The sequence below is a fragment of the Dipodomys spectabilis genome, unplaced genomic scaffold (genome assembly GCF_019054845.1).
Source record: "Dipodomys spectabilis isolate Male_0828 unplaced genomic scaffold, ASM1905484v1 ptg000185l, whole genome shotgun sequence".
Classification (NCBI taxonomy): domain Eukaryota; kingdom Metazoa; phylum Chordata; class Mammalia; order Rodentia; family Heteromyidae; genus Dipodomys; species Dipodomys spectabilis.
Window position 1 is genome coordinate 3212432 of NW_024870862.1, and position 17134 is coordinate 3229565.

General features: G+C 34.8%; 1 non-coding gene across 1 annotated transcript; it reads right to left on the reverse strand.

The window, feature by feature from the left end:
• Positions 1 to 2399: 2399 nt before the first annotated feature.
• On the reverse strand, positions 2400 to 2506 carry LOC122121160. Its single transcript, XR_006149898.1, has one exon. It is a non-coding gene; the product is annotated as a U6 spliceosomal RNA (small nuclear RNA).
• Positions 2507 to 17134: the final 14628 nt, after the last annotated feature.

Below are 17134 nucleotides of genomic sequence, written 5' to 3' on the forward strand. Positions count from 1 at the left end.
TATACTCACTATCTTGCCCATGTAATTGTAACCCCTCTGTACAGTATTTTCACAATAAAAAAATAAAAATTAAAAAAAGAGAGAGATTCTTCCTCCAGTTTGAATTGCCATTATCAAGAAAACTGACAATAGCAAATGCTAACGTGGATATAGCCAAATGGGAACTTTATTACACTGTTGGTGGGAAATTAAATTTGTTCAACCATTCTGAAGTGCAGTACGGACTTTCTGCAAAAGACTAAACAGATCTCCCTATGACACAATAATTCCTCTCATGCGCAGTAATCCAATAAATAACAAACAAGCTCACGTTAAAGCTACCAGTATAAGCATGTTCAGGGCCCAGGCCCAGAGTTCAAGGACTGGAAAAAAAGTTACCACTGTTGGTATTTGTTTCCCCAAATATGAACTTTTGACATAAGATACAAAATCTTTCTATTTGCAACAGTTATAATAGGACTTAAGTGTAGTGGGTGATAAAATGTCTTCTTTGTTGAATTTTAGGAAAAGCTGTAGGCAGTCCAAGAAAAGGGAGACTTTTTGTTGTTGTTGTTGTTGTTGTTCGAGGTGCTTGAAGCCTGGGCTTGGGCACTGTCCCTGAGCTCTTCAATTCAAGGTGAATGCTTTACCTTTTGAACCACATCGCCATTTCTGGTTTTCTGGTGGTTAAATGGAGATGAGTCTCAGGGACTTTCCTGCTCAAGTTGGCTTTGAACAGCAGTCCTCAGATCTTAGCTTCCTGAGTAGCTAGGATTACAGTTGTGAGCCGCTGTCACCAGGCAAAAATGGGAGATTTTTATAAAAGAAAATCCACCTCTTCACCTGTGTCTAAACCTCAGATATTACTATTAGAACACTTCATCCTCTACTCATTTGATCTGACATTTGTAAATTTTCTCTTTTCCTTCTTGTGGAAATACTGCAGTCAATGTCAACTCAACTGTGGGACTGGATCAGTTGTATGGTAATCGCTAGCACCTAAACCAAAAACATTTACATCAAAACAAATGAAACCCTCATTTCGAATAATTGCTTTCTCTTTTTATTACAAATCTGTGCTTGATTACTTCTTAATGTGATATTGGACCTCCTAACAGTGTGATGACTTTTTCTTTCTCTTGAGCAATTGTCCTTCTTCCACATGGGTCAAATATTTAAGATTTCAAAAATTTCCATTGATAATTCATTAAGTTGACCTCGAAGAAATTTTGCATTTCTGGAATTGGTCTTCTGTGTTGTTCTTACATGCACAGGATTTCTATGATTTATTTGTTTTATAAGGAATTCTATATTCCAATCTTTGTGTGACCAATTTTAGTCCCTCTGATCAGTCTTTCCTACCCTCTCTCAGGAGTCTTTAATTTCAGCCTGCCTCATAAAAAAATATATTAGTTATCAGCTAAATGACTCCCAGCTTCAGTTTTTTGCCTGACTTCATGTAGGCTGTGATAGGAGCCTTGACTTGCCTTGCTTACTGGAGTTTTTTACTTGTTTGTTTTGTTTTGTTTTTAGAGGTCTAGGATTATTAGTCAATATATTAGCTTCTCTGGGCCGCAGTGATCACCTGGACTAGAGTCAATGGGTTTTTGTCCTAATGATACAAAAACAGCTGACTAAATTCCTGTTTTAATTGTCTCAAAATGAGGCAATCTGGCATCCTTGCAAAGCCATCAATAATATTCTGCTACCACTTACAGAAATGGTCTATCAAGATGGCTTTTCAAGGTTGACTGTAAAAAATGTTTATTTCTGTGTGGGAGGACCATATAAAAATAAAAAAAAAATCACATCGTACATTATAAATACTTCAGAAACAACAGCAAGAAAAAAAAACCACTTGTGTCCCTATCTTGGGATTCAGTTAGCTTAACATCACCTTATCTATTCCTATGCACATAGCTTTTGACCTTTTCTGCTTATCCACGACATATATTAATTATTGCCAATAAGGGATACCACGTGACCGATGTTTCTTTGGACTTGAATTATTTTAGTTAATATAATTTTTCCAAGTCTTTCCATTCTGTAACAAATCGGGCGATGTCATTCTTTCTGATGGACGATAGAATTCCCATACACACACACACACACACACACAAACTCACAATGTTTTCTTGATCCATTCATCTACTGAGGGACATAGGGGTTGGTTCCATATCTTAGCTATGGGAAATAATGCTGCAATAAACACAATTGTATTGATAATTTTCATATGGTCTTTTTGCTGACTATTTAGGTGAATGCCTAAAAGTGGGATTGCTGGGTCATACGGGAGCTCTATGTGGAACCTTTTAAGGAACCTCCATACAGCTTTCCAAGTGGTTGAAAAAGTTTACACTCCCACCAAGAATGAAGTAGGGTTCCCTTCTGGCCACATCCCCTCCAGCATCTGTTAATGTAAAAATGTGGAGCGCTTCTCGAATTTGCGTGTCATAGTTGCACAGGGACCATGCTAATCTTCTGTGTATTATTCCAATTTTAGTGTATGTGCTGCTGAATTGAGCACAGAACATTTTTTATATATAAAGTGGAATTGATTTTCTTAAACTAGACTTTTCAACAAAAAGTAAGTTCAAAAGAATTGTTGTGAAATTTTAGAACCATGTATTTCCTACATAAGCACACATTTAAGACTAAAGTCAAGACTGATATGTCAAAAACAAAATAATTCCACATATTTGTTGTTCAACAGATGTGTAGGGGGAGGAATTCAATTATTCTCTACAAGGCACCTATCATAATGAACACTGCAGCAAGTGTTAAGTTTTCTTTTAAAGTTTTAATGTTTTAAATATGCTTAATTTTGGGAATTTGCTTATATGCCAAAATTAAGATTGTTTGGTAGGTCATATAACTTTTCTATAAAGTATTTAAGATTTATGGTAGCAGACATATACTACTAAGTATGTGCAATTAAGAGTTTATAGAAAATTTACTAATGAGAAGTTGCAAAGTCTTTGTATGAAGAAACAGTGAAGAGTTAAGACTTTTTTAACTACACAGTTTCTGTTAAAACTTTAGGGCTTCCTTACTTTATATGTTAGCGAGGAACAAAAATGATTATATAAACCATATACAGATGATGAGACGAGACATAAATAGTAATCTTAGAGGGTAAATTTAAAGACTACTCACAGCCTATAAAACTCTTGTTGAACATCATAATCTTAGCCAGTTTTAAATGTACAGGAATATGAGAAAATAGTAAAATCTAATATGTAGTACACTTCAAATACTGGAAACAATGGTATTTGGTTTTTATTTTATTAATCATTAATATTTAATTATTGATTTTCTTTATTTGTAGCATTGTTTTCCTTGTTGTAATATAATACAACTTTTTGTAAGTCATCATTACGAGAAACTTTGAGAATGTTACTTGGATGGCCATACCATTTTTTATATGTGCATGTGAATTTACAAAGAGCAAAATTAAGAACAAAATATTGATTAAAACTTTCTCAAGTAGAGTTTGAATCAGGAGTGTTGATAAATGTCCACACATAAATCTTAGCCCTATGCTGAAGCAGTGGTTTTACAGAGTTGAGGCCACAAAATTGAGAGACGGTTTTTGTGTTTAGGTTTTTGGTTTTGTTTCTGTTGGTTGTGGGCCTTGAACTCTGGGTCCTGTGTACTGCTCCTCAGCTCTTCATCTCAAGGCTATTGCTACCACTTGAGCCACAGCACCACTTCCATCTTTTTCTGCTTATGTGGTGCTGAGGAATGTGGTGTTGATGGGTTATCATACATCAAATACCTTCAAATGTACATGTAGAGTCTAAAGATAGCAGTATGAATATTCTCATACAGCTCTTGTTTATCTGTTATGCACTTTCACTATTATGCTATTTCTCTCTTTCATTCTCTCTTATTTCCTCTCTTTCTCTTTCATGCTCGATATCTGCTACTTAGAATTTCTGCTGGGCTACTATTATCCTTCATGACCCACTGGGATTTTGGGAACATGATAGGGACCATCAGTTACCCTTGCATTCTTTAAGAGTTGTAAGAGTGACGTAATATTATCCTTTGCCATTCTAAATGGCAAAACAACAGATCTAGGAATTCCTGTTCACTTTTAGTACTATTACAAATTTTCCTCATAGGAATCATTGGGACGGATAAAGATACTTTTAACCTGTGTCCTAAAGATCTTTTCTTTTACAAGCAACCTTTTTCTTTTATTATCAGTAAGTAACAAAAACAAAGCTATCCTATGGAAAGTAGGCTGAAGTTGTTCACAGGGATGGAAAACAAGGAAGTGGGGGAAGTGAGCACAGATCCTCAGAGCAGTTTATCATGTACACTTTGTAAGAATGACAATGTGCTGGGAAGTCTAGATTAAATCACTAAACACCTGAAATATATAAATATATGTACATATATTTATATATGTATATTTATTTATACATGCATATATGTGTGTATATGCCCTTATATATGTACACATGTATATTGCTCTACATACAAATACACACATACATATACACATGTATACATGCACACATGGAGAAAGACTCATAGATACAGCCAACACAAGTTTCACTACTTGTTGAATATGCCCTAGACGGAATGCTTGGAACCAAATATGTTGAAGATATATTTGTCTCTAAGAGTTCTTTTAGCACTTCTCTTATCTCTTAAAACTGGTAAGTTTTGACAGATTCGACTTGCAAATGCAGTACAAGTGATACCATATCACCCAGAAATCTCAGTAAGTATAGGTTATATGGTGTCTCCTTGCTCCCCACGGAATGCTTGCTCTTGTAGACACTCTCAACAACCAAAACAGCAGGAGAATATCCTGGTAAAGAATAAAGTTACACGGCATCTTTCATTGAGCTCTTTTCCAACAGCCAGCATCAATTCCTAAGTAATGAGTGAGTCCACAGAAGACTGGAGCTCAGGTCAACATTTAACCAACCCATGTGATAAGTCTAAAGTGAGAAATGCTGACCGAGGTCTTGCATTTCCTGGCCACGAAAATAAGAAAAAGTATTTGTAATGTATTAAAATTTGAGAATAATTTGTATCCTGTCAATAAATGTGTAGAATACAATTATACCAACTGACAAAAGATGCATTTCATTTGTGTGCTTTTGGACTTGGCGAGTGATTTTAAGTGTGTCTCACAAGTAGAATCAACATAAATCAAGCCAGCATTTCTTCATTTAAGATACAAGGAAAGGATACAGGTTGACCCATTGTAGCAATGAGATGTACAAGACACTCTTTCTGGGGGGACTAAGACCACATGATGGGTTTTCCTACAACCCCCATTATTCCACCAACTTTACTCCCCTCTCCTCTTCACTCTTCTAAGTGTTAAAATATTTAATTCATATACTAATCCACCTCATCACCAAATTTGATTTAAAGGTTTTCTGCTCTTGTTATCAATGTTTGTTTAAGGGTTGAAATTCTGTGTGTCAAAATTTGCCTTGCATTTTGTTTGGTATTACCTACTATTCTGACATTGACCACGTGGTTTTATCATATTGGGAAAAAAATATCACTTTGTCACTGGAATTCCAAAAAAACGTATAGCCGATTTTCATTTTTTAAAAACCCAAGTGCATCTTAGAACTTTAGTTTAAAAGTGTGTGTGTGAAAACATGTTCAACATAATCTAATTATAAAAACTCTGTAACAAGTTATCTTCTTCTATGTCTTTCTTTTTTTTTTTTTTTTGGTCCAGTCGTGGGGCCTGAAGTCTGGGCCTGGGCACTGTCCCTCAGCTCTTCAGCTCAAGGCTTGCGCTCTACCACTTGAGCCACAGCACCACTTCCGGCTTTGTTTCTTTTTGATTATGTGGTGCTGAGGAATCGAAACCAGGGCCTCATGCATGCAAGGCAAGCGCTCTACCACTGAGCCACCTTCCCAGCCCCTACCTCTATGTCTTGATAGTGATACTTCCTATCAAATTTGCTGTTTGTTAAAAGAAAACCTTTTTTTTCAAGGGTAGTAGTAAAAGGAATGAGACCCAACTCAGCTCCTAGCCAGGTGTGATGAAAAACAAACCAGTAAGGAGGTAAGAATTGTCTTAAAATGTTTGTTCCACATATCTGTTTCTGTCCCCAGAAACTTCGAGTATAAGAGATGGTATGAGTCAGTATAACATGTGGAGGAGTTGGGGACAAACAAGTCGTTTAAGGATTCAGGTGGACCTGTTGCAACAATGAGAAGTACAAAATGTCATGGCAAAACCAGCTTTACAATGTCGGTGTGGGGGGGGGGAGGGGGGGTATGATTGGGTGGGGGAGAGGGGGGAAGCTGGGAAGGGAGGTGAAGGGTAAACAAAGGAGGAGGCTGCAATGCTTGGTAAGAAATGTATGCATTATCCTGCCCATGTAATTGTAACCCCTCTGTACAGTATGTTCTCAAATAAAGTAAAATAAAATTTTAAAAAAAAAAGACAGCTTGTGAGTAAAGTTGGTAAGTAATTCTTGACTGTGATTTAACATTAAAACTAGCATGTCATTCTCTTTGTCCATCTAAAGTCGTTTCTTTAACGTCTGTGTATAATTTTGTAAGTAACCAAACAGGAGTTTTGACAATTCATCCGAGGGAGGCGGTCTTGCCCAGATCCTGCCTGGACCATCCTACCTCCACCATGGTACACTGGACTCCTGCCTGACTCCATCATACACAGCTGATTCTTGGTAAAAGACTGATTTAGATTTACAAACTCTAACTCTTGTGGGACACTCTCTGTAAACCTTACTCATCCTGATATGAAAAAGCCAGCTATGTTGTTATACTATTGAAACATGTATAGGCCAGGAGAGCATCTCATACAATTTAGTTATCAGGTTTTCCAGGCATACAAGCTATGCTCAAACTCTCATCCCATCTATTGAATTTTGTCATTGCAGAGTTCTGGCAAGGACTTGTTGATCAATTCTTGGCAGGGTGCACATAAACTCCACTTGTTCTCACCGATCTCTTTGTTGCTTTAATTGGAAATGATAAATGGTTTTTGTGGCAAAGATTGCAGTTCAAAGCCAGCCCAGGTAGACAAATCCCTGAGACTCTATCTCCCAACTAACCATCAAAAAGCCAGGGTAGAAGCTGGCTCAAAAATTAAACAGCCAAATGCTAAATGTGGCCCTGTGACTCAAAGTGGTAGAATGCTAGCCTCGAGCAGAATTGCTCAGGGAAAATGCTCAGGCCTTGAGTTCAAAGCCCATATCCCAGCCACAAGTACTTAGATCCCAGGACAAGGTGGAAAAGAATAAGAGGAAAAGATGTTACATCATCCACTTTGTGGCTGCCCTTTCAAAATTAACCAGATCCAGGTCAATAGAAACAAGTTGAGAATCTTGTCCATCTAATGTCCATATCTGTCTAACTCATAAATGCACAGGAATTTACATTCTTGCCTTTGTTACCTGCTATTTATAGGAAATGATCAAGGTCTCTCACCAGGCCCTTAACTACTCCAATCCAGCCCTAGTTTCTGACTGGTTATAGGTTCATGATCCAAATGGAACTTTTCTGGTTTATTCCCTTGTTGTGTTTTCTGATGTCACTCATATCAACTAGTCCTGCCACCTTGTCAGCCTTTTGCCTGATATCAGTATTTTCAAGTTTCTCTCTAACAGGATAACAGCCCTCACTCAAACCTGGGACCAAGTCAAGGACATCCGGTTACTGCAGGCAGCCAGAGGCTTTGCTTACACTGCCCTGGACCGAGCACAGATTTGGACCTGAAGGCCCCAGCCCCAGTGACTACTGAACACACTCATGACAGCTGGAAGTATCCAGAAAAGACCACGACGCCCCTCCACCTTTTATACTCCAGGGTTCAAAATGATGGAATCTGCTTTGTTCTCATAACTCCATGATTCTCTTCTCTCAGCCCAATTATTTTTATGTATCCAAAGATCCTATATGAAGAACTTGCTTCTCCCCACTTGGCCCTATCATTTTATGTATCTAAAGATGGAATATGAAGGATTGACCCCCACCCTGCTGTCCCAGGCTCATACACACTACAGGCAAAATTCCAGGTATGTGTGAACTCCTTTTATGTGCAGGCAGGGCAATCCATATAATCCCAGTTGTAAACATCCCATTGTGGGCCCAACTGAAAGGCCCCCACTTTCCTTGACCTAGGGGCTTTTCATTAACCTCTACCTCCTTGCTCAGTCCTCCTATAAAAACTCAGATCCTGTTTCAGCTCCCTCACACAACCTCCAAACCTGCTTTTCCTCAATAAACAGTCTTCGTCTATTGATGAAGTCAGTCCTATTCCTTTTCCATTCTCCTAAATTTTCCTAACAAGGACAGGCTGTATTCTATGACACAGAAGAGAGAAAATTACTAAGCATTCATTTACAGCCTTCTGAATATTTCTGATTCTGCACACATCAATTATCTATCCATACCTATGTCCAAGTGAGAGGATTTTAAAAGAATTTAGTGTTGGCTCCAATGCATTACATTAAGATATTTAGAAACAACTGAGAAACCTAAAGGTCTATACGAATTTTTGGTGAGACTGAAGGGATAGCAGAATTTGGTTTTCTATAATTTGAGCAATTTGCAAAAAGAATTGGCAAATTACAATTTACATTTGCAGCAGACTTGACACATTAATTTTTGTGTATTGAAAGGAGCACAAGGCTCAACAATATGTCAATGCTATCCTCTTATTTATCTCTAAAGGTTTATATTCTGGTCATTTAATATTAAAACCTCAAAAAACATTTTGATCTTTAACAAGTCGTGCAAAGGGGCTTCACTTCATACTGTCACTGTTGAATAATGTGTATGTGCATTTCAATGTACATCTGGATCATTATCAATCATTCCACTTTTCGAATTTTTATACATTTTATAGTAAAAATCGTGTACAGAGGAGTTACAGTTACATGAGTAATGTCTTCTGCATCATATTCACACATTTTAAGTGAATATCGAAGATAATTTACCTAATATTGGAAGTTTAGTAGCCGTCTTCATTTTCTGATGATATTAGCAAGAGTCAGTTTAATTATGCAGATTCCACTATGGAGTGAGCCCTTTAGTCTTCTAACTTTTCGATAAATTTAGAGTTATTTTTTATTAAAAATTAACAAACGTTTTATTTCAGTATTTGAAACGCTGCCCTAATTATTTTAAAACTTTCACATTAAGCTAGGCTGATCTTTTTTCCCATTTACCACACTAGCTCAGGTTAAGTCTCCTTTGGCTTTATTGTTTGAGAGGCCAAGGGAAGAGGGTAAACAGAAAGATGATTAATACTCAGATATCTCCTTCCTCTTCTGTTTTTGCTATTCTTGTTGAGAGGAATACTAGATCAGGGAACAATAGTAATGCTTGATTTCACCATACAAGGGAGCATTCCTGGCATGTCAATTATTGTTTTTCAGAATCACTTGAACTGATTACTCTTTCCTTTTCTGTAACTGTCACCTCACTCTGGCACCCTTGGTGCAGAGGGAAGCACACTAACAGGTTTTTAGCTGTAAATTTGTATTCTATATCTTAACTTACTACTACCAAAAACATAAAGCTTTGGCTATATAAATGCAAAGGCACTGATTGTCCAATAATACCTTATAGGCAATTCTACTCAGCTCTCTCCTCCTCTCCTCTCCTCCCTTCTCTTCCCCTCATTTACTCTCCCTTCCCTTCTTCATTCCTTTTTTCTCTGTCCTCCGTAATCATCTCTAACTTCTCACTTTCTATCTTCCAGTAGCAAGTGATTTGGTTTATCAGACAACACATAAATCATTGAACAAATATTTTTCTCCTTTTTGTGATTATTCATTTTTACAAGAAGTGAGTTTTAGTAGAGCACCAGTGGCTTCCACCTAGCTACTAGGTAGGTTCAAATTTGACAATTGCAATTCCAAGCTATTCCAAATGAATAAACCTAAAAGATTCTTTTCTCCACTTGTAGTAAAAGGAAGAAATGAAGGTGTGACTCATTTGGTATAGTCCAAACACTGAGAATTAATGCCCAGATAGAGCTCAAGGCCAGTAGTTCAAAACCCAGTACCAACATAATATTAAAAAATGCGTCCTTCTATTTTGAATGGGGATATTTCTCCAACAATTCATACCCAGGACAATTTTCAAGGTCAAAGATTTTTTCAAAGGCTCTTTCATTTCTTAACCTGATATCTCGGCTTGATTTACTTTATAGGAAATAGGAACCATTTGTTAGGAAATGGAAAGACTTGGTAAATATTATATTAAGTGAAGCAATCCAGGCCCAAAGAAACATAGGTCCCATGGTTTCCCTTATTTGCAATATCTAGTATATGTCTGAGTCAAGCAGAAAAGGTCAGATAAGTTAAACTAAAATTTTTTCATCATGTCCCTAACAAGAATCTCCAAGATTGGCCTTGATAATTCCGTCATAGAAGACTGGGTTCATGCAAATGTCAGTTATGTTTGGGGTCTAATATTTTCCACAGTTGCTTAGGTTGCAAATCTCTCACAGCACATATAGTATCTGGAAAAAGTGCTGTCTTGCTAGGCACTTAAGGTATTTTTGAGGATCACAGTTCATTGCCAGCCCAAGTAGGAAAGACCGTGTGATTCTTATCTCCAATTAACCATCAGAAAACCGTAAGTGGCACTATGTCTGAAGTGATCGAGTTCTGGCCTTGAGCCCCATGACTGACCAAATAAAAAAGAAAGAAAAGTATATATATATATATGATGAGATGAATTACATTTAAATATGTATCAATATATATGATACATATTTAAACTAAATATATAATTTATTTATAGTATATTCGTATATTTATATATATAACATGTTCATATTTTATCTGTATGTTTATAAATATATTTGTAATTTATATCCAAAGAGTACATCTGAAGATTTTGGGAAATTTTAGTTTCTAAAGGATTACTACTGACCCATCATACTTTCAATCTTTTTTTCCACTTATTACAATGTCTGCAGTACTAAGACTGAATGATTATGGAACAGAGCATTTGTTTTATTCCTTAAGATTTTGGATTAGAAACATCTATTTATTTGGTATGAAACCTACCAAAATGTGATCTTGAAATCACACTCCACAAACTGGACATATACATCAATTTAGCAACTTATAGGTCTCAAACTTTTATTTGAATTCTGTATCTCATATACATTCAGCTTCCCTACAAACATGCATGCATATTCATGTTCACATACATCCCATACTCACATGACATCCTAAATGTAACACTGTAATAAAAAATAACTTAATTACTGAAAAAGAACACCATCACAAATGTAATTATATATCATTTTTTAAATATAATGCATAATTGAAATACTGATGAAAGTGCAGCTGGGAAGATGTTTCAAATAGAGTGCAAACCTAAAGATCACGTTTCTCAATCCAAACACCATTATTTCCATCCTTCCTTCTCCCATTAAAAAAATGAATACAGAATTCACCTACATGTTTCTTAATCATTGATTGAATAAAGAAATTGTAATATATATATATATTTATGCATATATACACAATAATATATTATTTAGCCACTCATGATAATGAAATACCTTCATCTTCAGGAAAATAGATAGAAATGGAAACCTTCATATTAAAGCAATAAGCCATACTGTGTAAACAAATACTAGATTTCTCACATGTAGACTCTAGTTCCAGAAAATAAAATGAATGACCCACGTATAAAAGATGGAACTGATTGAGTTTGGAAAAAAGTGAATAAGGAGATGAAGAGAAATAGTGTGGAATAAATATGTTCAAATACTTCATAAGTTAGTATGATCACATAATAAAATTTCAGTTATAAAAATAGGATAGTGAATTAATAAAAGGAATAAAATTTAATAAGCAACATTATGAGGACATATGTGTATAACACAATAAAATTACTTTGTGAAATTAATATTTGGTAATAAGAAGAAAAATTCATTCCAGTTGTTATAAATTCATATGTTAATTTCCTTTTTTGTCAGTTATTTTCCTGACAAACTAAAAGGAGAAATGGGCTTTGCTCATTTAGAAAGACAATCTTGTCCAATTAGCATTAAAATATTCTAGTTAATTACTGTCAATGTGAAATTGTTCAATCAAATTCAGTATTATATTAGAATATTTCTAATGCATTCTTCAAAATATTCTCTATAGGTATGTACTTTTTGCTATTTATTGAATATGTTTTGTTTACTTAATTGCTATATACCATTTTCTGAATGGAGTTTGGTTTATGCAACTAGGATATATTATACCTGACCAGAAAATCAATTATTCAGTTTTTTTTATCAAAAATGCTTATTGTGAAATAAAGGGCTAAATCCAAATTATGTATATTTGAAGACAGTACTTGGTTAGTCCTCACATTCCCCATTCCCTTCTTGAGAATAATGCACATTGTAAGGAAATGCTTACAATGTTTTGGAGAAATAGCTTGACTTTAAACCAGTGAGTTACTCTATGCTGCATTTTGTTTACTTTATATACAGAATAGCTAAATTCTTACCTTATCATTTTCCTTAGGCTTTATACTCAGGTTTAATCGCTGATGGGAGACAGATAAATATATAAACATTTTTTAACAGTGGTTAAATTTAGGTACAACTAAACTCATGCAGATAGGCCTCATAAGTCATGAGACCATGATATCAAAATGTTAACCTATACTTACTGGTGTCATGTTATGTGATTTTGTGTATTATAAACAATGGTTATTAGCATTTGTTTTGTAAACAACATCATTTCATGGGTTAGGAACTGAAGTGAGACATTACACTCAGAACAAAATTTAAGGAGGCACCCAAAATTAGTTATCAAGGTATACATCATATAACACAATGTTTGAAAAATGCAAGCTAAAGGAAATACTTTATGGAAAATCAACAATTAAAATCAATACAGAACCAGTATGACTGATTTTTCTTTTACCCCAGTTGAAATACGGCTTGCATGATGACTTTTCTGATTTTATGCTTAGTTAGGTCTTGATATTTAGTTGGAGAAGCTATGTTCTTTCATGTATTCATTTGTTAGATCAAAGAGGAAATGAATTCCATGCCAGAATCAACATGCATTATAATGCTATAGTTGTATACTTTGCCAAAGTTTCAAATCAGCTCGAGTAGCTTGGGTCTTTTTCGGATCTAACTAAATAGGTATGCAATTTTGTCAGTACTAGAAACATTTTGACCACCAATTATTAAAATAGTATTTTCCAGAAACTACTATTCTCTTTCATGAGATTTTTAATTTCATTTATGTAATGTGCTGATGTTTTCCTTCAGAAAACCCACATTCAGTAATCTGCAAACAGTGTAATTTGGAGTAGTTTAAAATTATGTACACTCATGTACACTGCTCAGATTCTATTATGTGCATATTTTGTTCTTGTTAAATCAGTGGTATGTACTATTGGACTTATTCATTGCATTTCTGAATTTTTTTAGTTTGTCATGATTTTTGTGATTTAGTACTATAGCATTTTTCCTTTTAAAGATGTGCAGATCTTTATTAATATACAGTTACATTTGTTTTAAAAAATTTGATCCAAAGGATTTGCTATATTAGGTTCATCCAGATGAATTTAATTACAAATGAGCACAACCTTATTTCTGAGAGACAGTTATAATTATAGCTCTACTCAAATTAACATGTATTTGAGGTTTTGTACTTAAAAAAACTGGGCCCAACATGTTTTTGTTCCTGGGGGAGTTCCACTTTCTTGGTTGTTTTTCCAGCTGTGGTGACTTTAACATATATGTGCATTTTATTTCAGGAGTTTTGTGTATATATTTTGTTTCAAATAACAGGAAGTACAAAAAAAAATCCGTGATTTAGAACTTTCCCAAATAGAATTCTAAGACAGACACTGACAAGTGGGAGCGGGCAGGTCTTAGTGAAGGGGGTATCAAAATAATAGAGACATCGATTGATGTGAGTTGAATTATGCTTCCTTTTCCTCACTATTTCCAAAGGTATTACTTCAAAGTCTTTAGTGAAAGGAAAATAATTTTGTCTGTAAGAACTCAGAATTTTTGTTTTAATTGGGACACAATTGGGAAACACTACGCATTCATATTTTATTTTAACTCTAAAATCTTTTTTTCCCTTAGTGTAAAACCACAGATGTGAATTTATAAAGTTAAAATAACACCTAGTAATTTATATAAAATGGTGCAAACTATTTTCACTTTACACTATACACAATATTGAATGTAATAATTATAGTGTGTAAGATAGTATGTAATAATTGACTTTGTGCAAAGTCAATGATAGTGGATTTTTGTGAGATACTGAGTAATAGTAAATAATATATTTGAATATTTTAAAAAATCCCAGTTACATCTAAAAATAACTCATAGTTTTATAAACTAATGCTGAAAAAATAAAATTGTTTATTGGAAAAACCAGAAGTTTCAAAGCTTGCTTTTTAAAAATTGACTTGGATCTGGGCTTTGTTAGCTCATTCCTGTAATCCTCGCTACTCTGGAGTCTGAGATCTGAGGATAGTTTTTCAAAGCCAGCCTGGGCAGAAAAGTCTGTGAGACTCTTATCTCCAACAAACCACCTAAAACCAGAAACTGCACTGTGTTCACGTGGTACAGTGGCAGCTGTGAGCTGAAGAGGTGAGGCAGAGTGCCCAGGTCCAGAGTTCAAGGCCCACAACCGGCAAAAAATTGACATAGAGTTTTACTTTATTAATTCATGATTTTTTATTAGTGGATGTTCAGTGAAAATGTCATTGGTTTTTATATTTTGTGTTGACATAAAATGAACCTAGTATTGTCTTAAATTAATCCAAAAAACTCTGATTCTATAACAGCATGAATTTTGTGGGTAATGGTTAAGACCAAGTTGCCTTTTTGAAAAAATATATTTATATCACACCCCCCAAAAAAAAGAGGAACAAAAGAAAATATATGCCAGAAACTTACTCTGTAAATCTTGGTGGACTAGTACTCTGTCAGTTTGTTTTAACATTTAATATAAAATTAAACTAATACTTGATAATATGAACCCATTTAAATTTCCTCATCCTTGTCATTTAAGATACTTTAAAAAGAAATTCAACAGGTGACAGTGTTTTTCATTACTTTTCCAAAGAAATGATCATTTCATCATTATAGTGTATAGCACAATATACCCAGAAAGCATTTGTTAAGGAAAAAAATCCCATTCTTTGGTTTGCTTCTGTAAGTTTTCCTTCAGAAAAGTTTTATGAAATAGCATACTTTCATTCATAGTGCTTTCCAAAATATATCTCACCAATGCCAGCATTGAAGCACAACCTGAAACATCTGTAGGTTTTTCCACTTATTGCGCAAAGTAATCACTTTCCATACTCCTTAGAACTAGCTGTTCACAGGCATTAATTGTTCTGTCACTTCCATGCTTTAGAAGAGCAGCATTTGACAATGGTGTACATATTAATTTGTTTACCACATCTGGTTTGTTTTCTGCAAGGACTGTCTTCATGGAAGATGGTAATAGATGAGTTTTGCAATTATGTAGTTTAATAGGGTTCTATGTTGTAGATATAGAACATACATTTAAGTAAATAAATATTTAAATTAAATCTAATAAAGTATATTCCTTCAATTTTCTGGCTAAATTGTTCAAAAATCTAGGTATTTTTAAAAGAAATATTGTATGTTGTTTCCTTGGTGAGAACGTAATTGGAAGAATTAAAATTTTCCAATGCCATGGCCATCTTAAACGAGGTAGATGTACTTGGGTTGGCATGCAAAACTTTTGGGATAGCATTAATGTTTGAATCTTGGATAGGATTTGATTGGGAATTGTGGCAGACTTTCATGGTATGGGAAAAAAAAACGAAAGGATATACTAGTACTTTTATCTGCTACATTGTTTTATTAGTTTATTCAAACACAAAATACACACATACAAACACACAGATATACACAGATGTAGTATAAAGACCCAGTCAGTTTGCAAAAAATATTATAATAGGAATTCCATAAAATATTTAGTCTGCTGGGCACTGATTAGAATTTATGGAAATATCCAGTTGCTTCCACCCCTGGACAAGTCATTATCATTGGTGAAGATGTTGCCATTTGAATTTAGAATGCCCCAGAAAGACCTAAGTGTTAAAGAAAAATGACTTTCTATTTCCTACCAGACTGTGGAGAGTACCTGAGTAGTTCTTATGGAGATTAAGTTCTTCTGCATGAAACCTATGAGGCCATAGATACTCATCTACATTCTTCTTTTATCTTTTAATCATTAAGTCAAAAACTTTTCTCTGACATCCTCCCCATGTCTTGTCATAGGCCCCCAAAGCAATAAAACCAACTGAACATACACTGAAGCCTTCAAACTTGTTAATCTGAGTAAGCCTTTCTGTTTAATAAATGGACAGTATCACTTACTATGGAAGGTTATGAAGCTAATACAGAAGTCTAGTCTCCTAACAATGTAGAGTATATTAAATTGTGCTTCATTCTAAAATATCTAACTCCATTTTTTAATTTATGTTTTAGTTTCTGTTGATCCCAGGGCTTAAACTCAGGGTCTGGGTTGTGATCTTGGCCAGTGCTCGACATACAATCTAAACTGGAACTCCGTTTGCCCTGGTGGTTAATTGGAGATAAGAATCTAATGAACTTTCCAACTCAAGCTGGCTTTGAACTGGGATCTGCAGATCTCAGCCTTTTAACTAGCTAAGATTACATCCTTGAACCACCAGTGCCTAGCCACGTTGCGTATTTTGTGTAATTCCAACTTTCAAGATTGTATAGATGCTCCTACTATAATATATATATATATAAAACTTAACCCTGTTTTCACTGTATTTGATGTTGGTATAATTTGTGGAGGGGAAGGGAAAAACCAAATTGTTTAAAAAGGGATACATGTGAACTCATTGCAACAATGAGATGTACAAGATGTTATGTAGAAAAATGAAGTTTATAACTTTGGCTCTGAGTGGGGGGGAGGGTCCACACTTACACATAAGACCAAAGTGCACAAATTAATAAAAAAAAAAAAAACCAGCATCAGAACACAGAAGGTAAAAGCAAAATAATAGAAAAACTTTCATTATCATTTCTTGGAGATCATTTTATATGATAATATTCATATAGCCATTGAGCCTTTGTGATCCTCTCCAAAGGGCATGCTCCTTTGACCTCACTGTATAAATGTTTAGA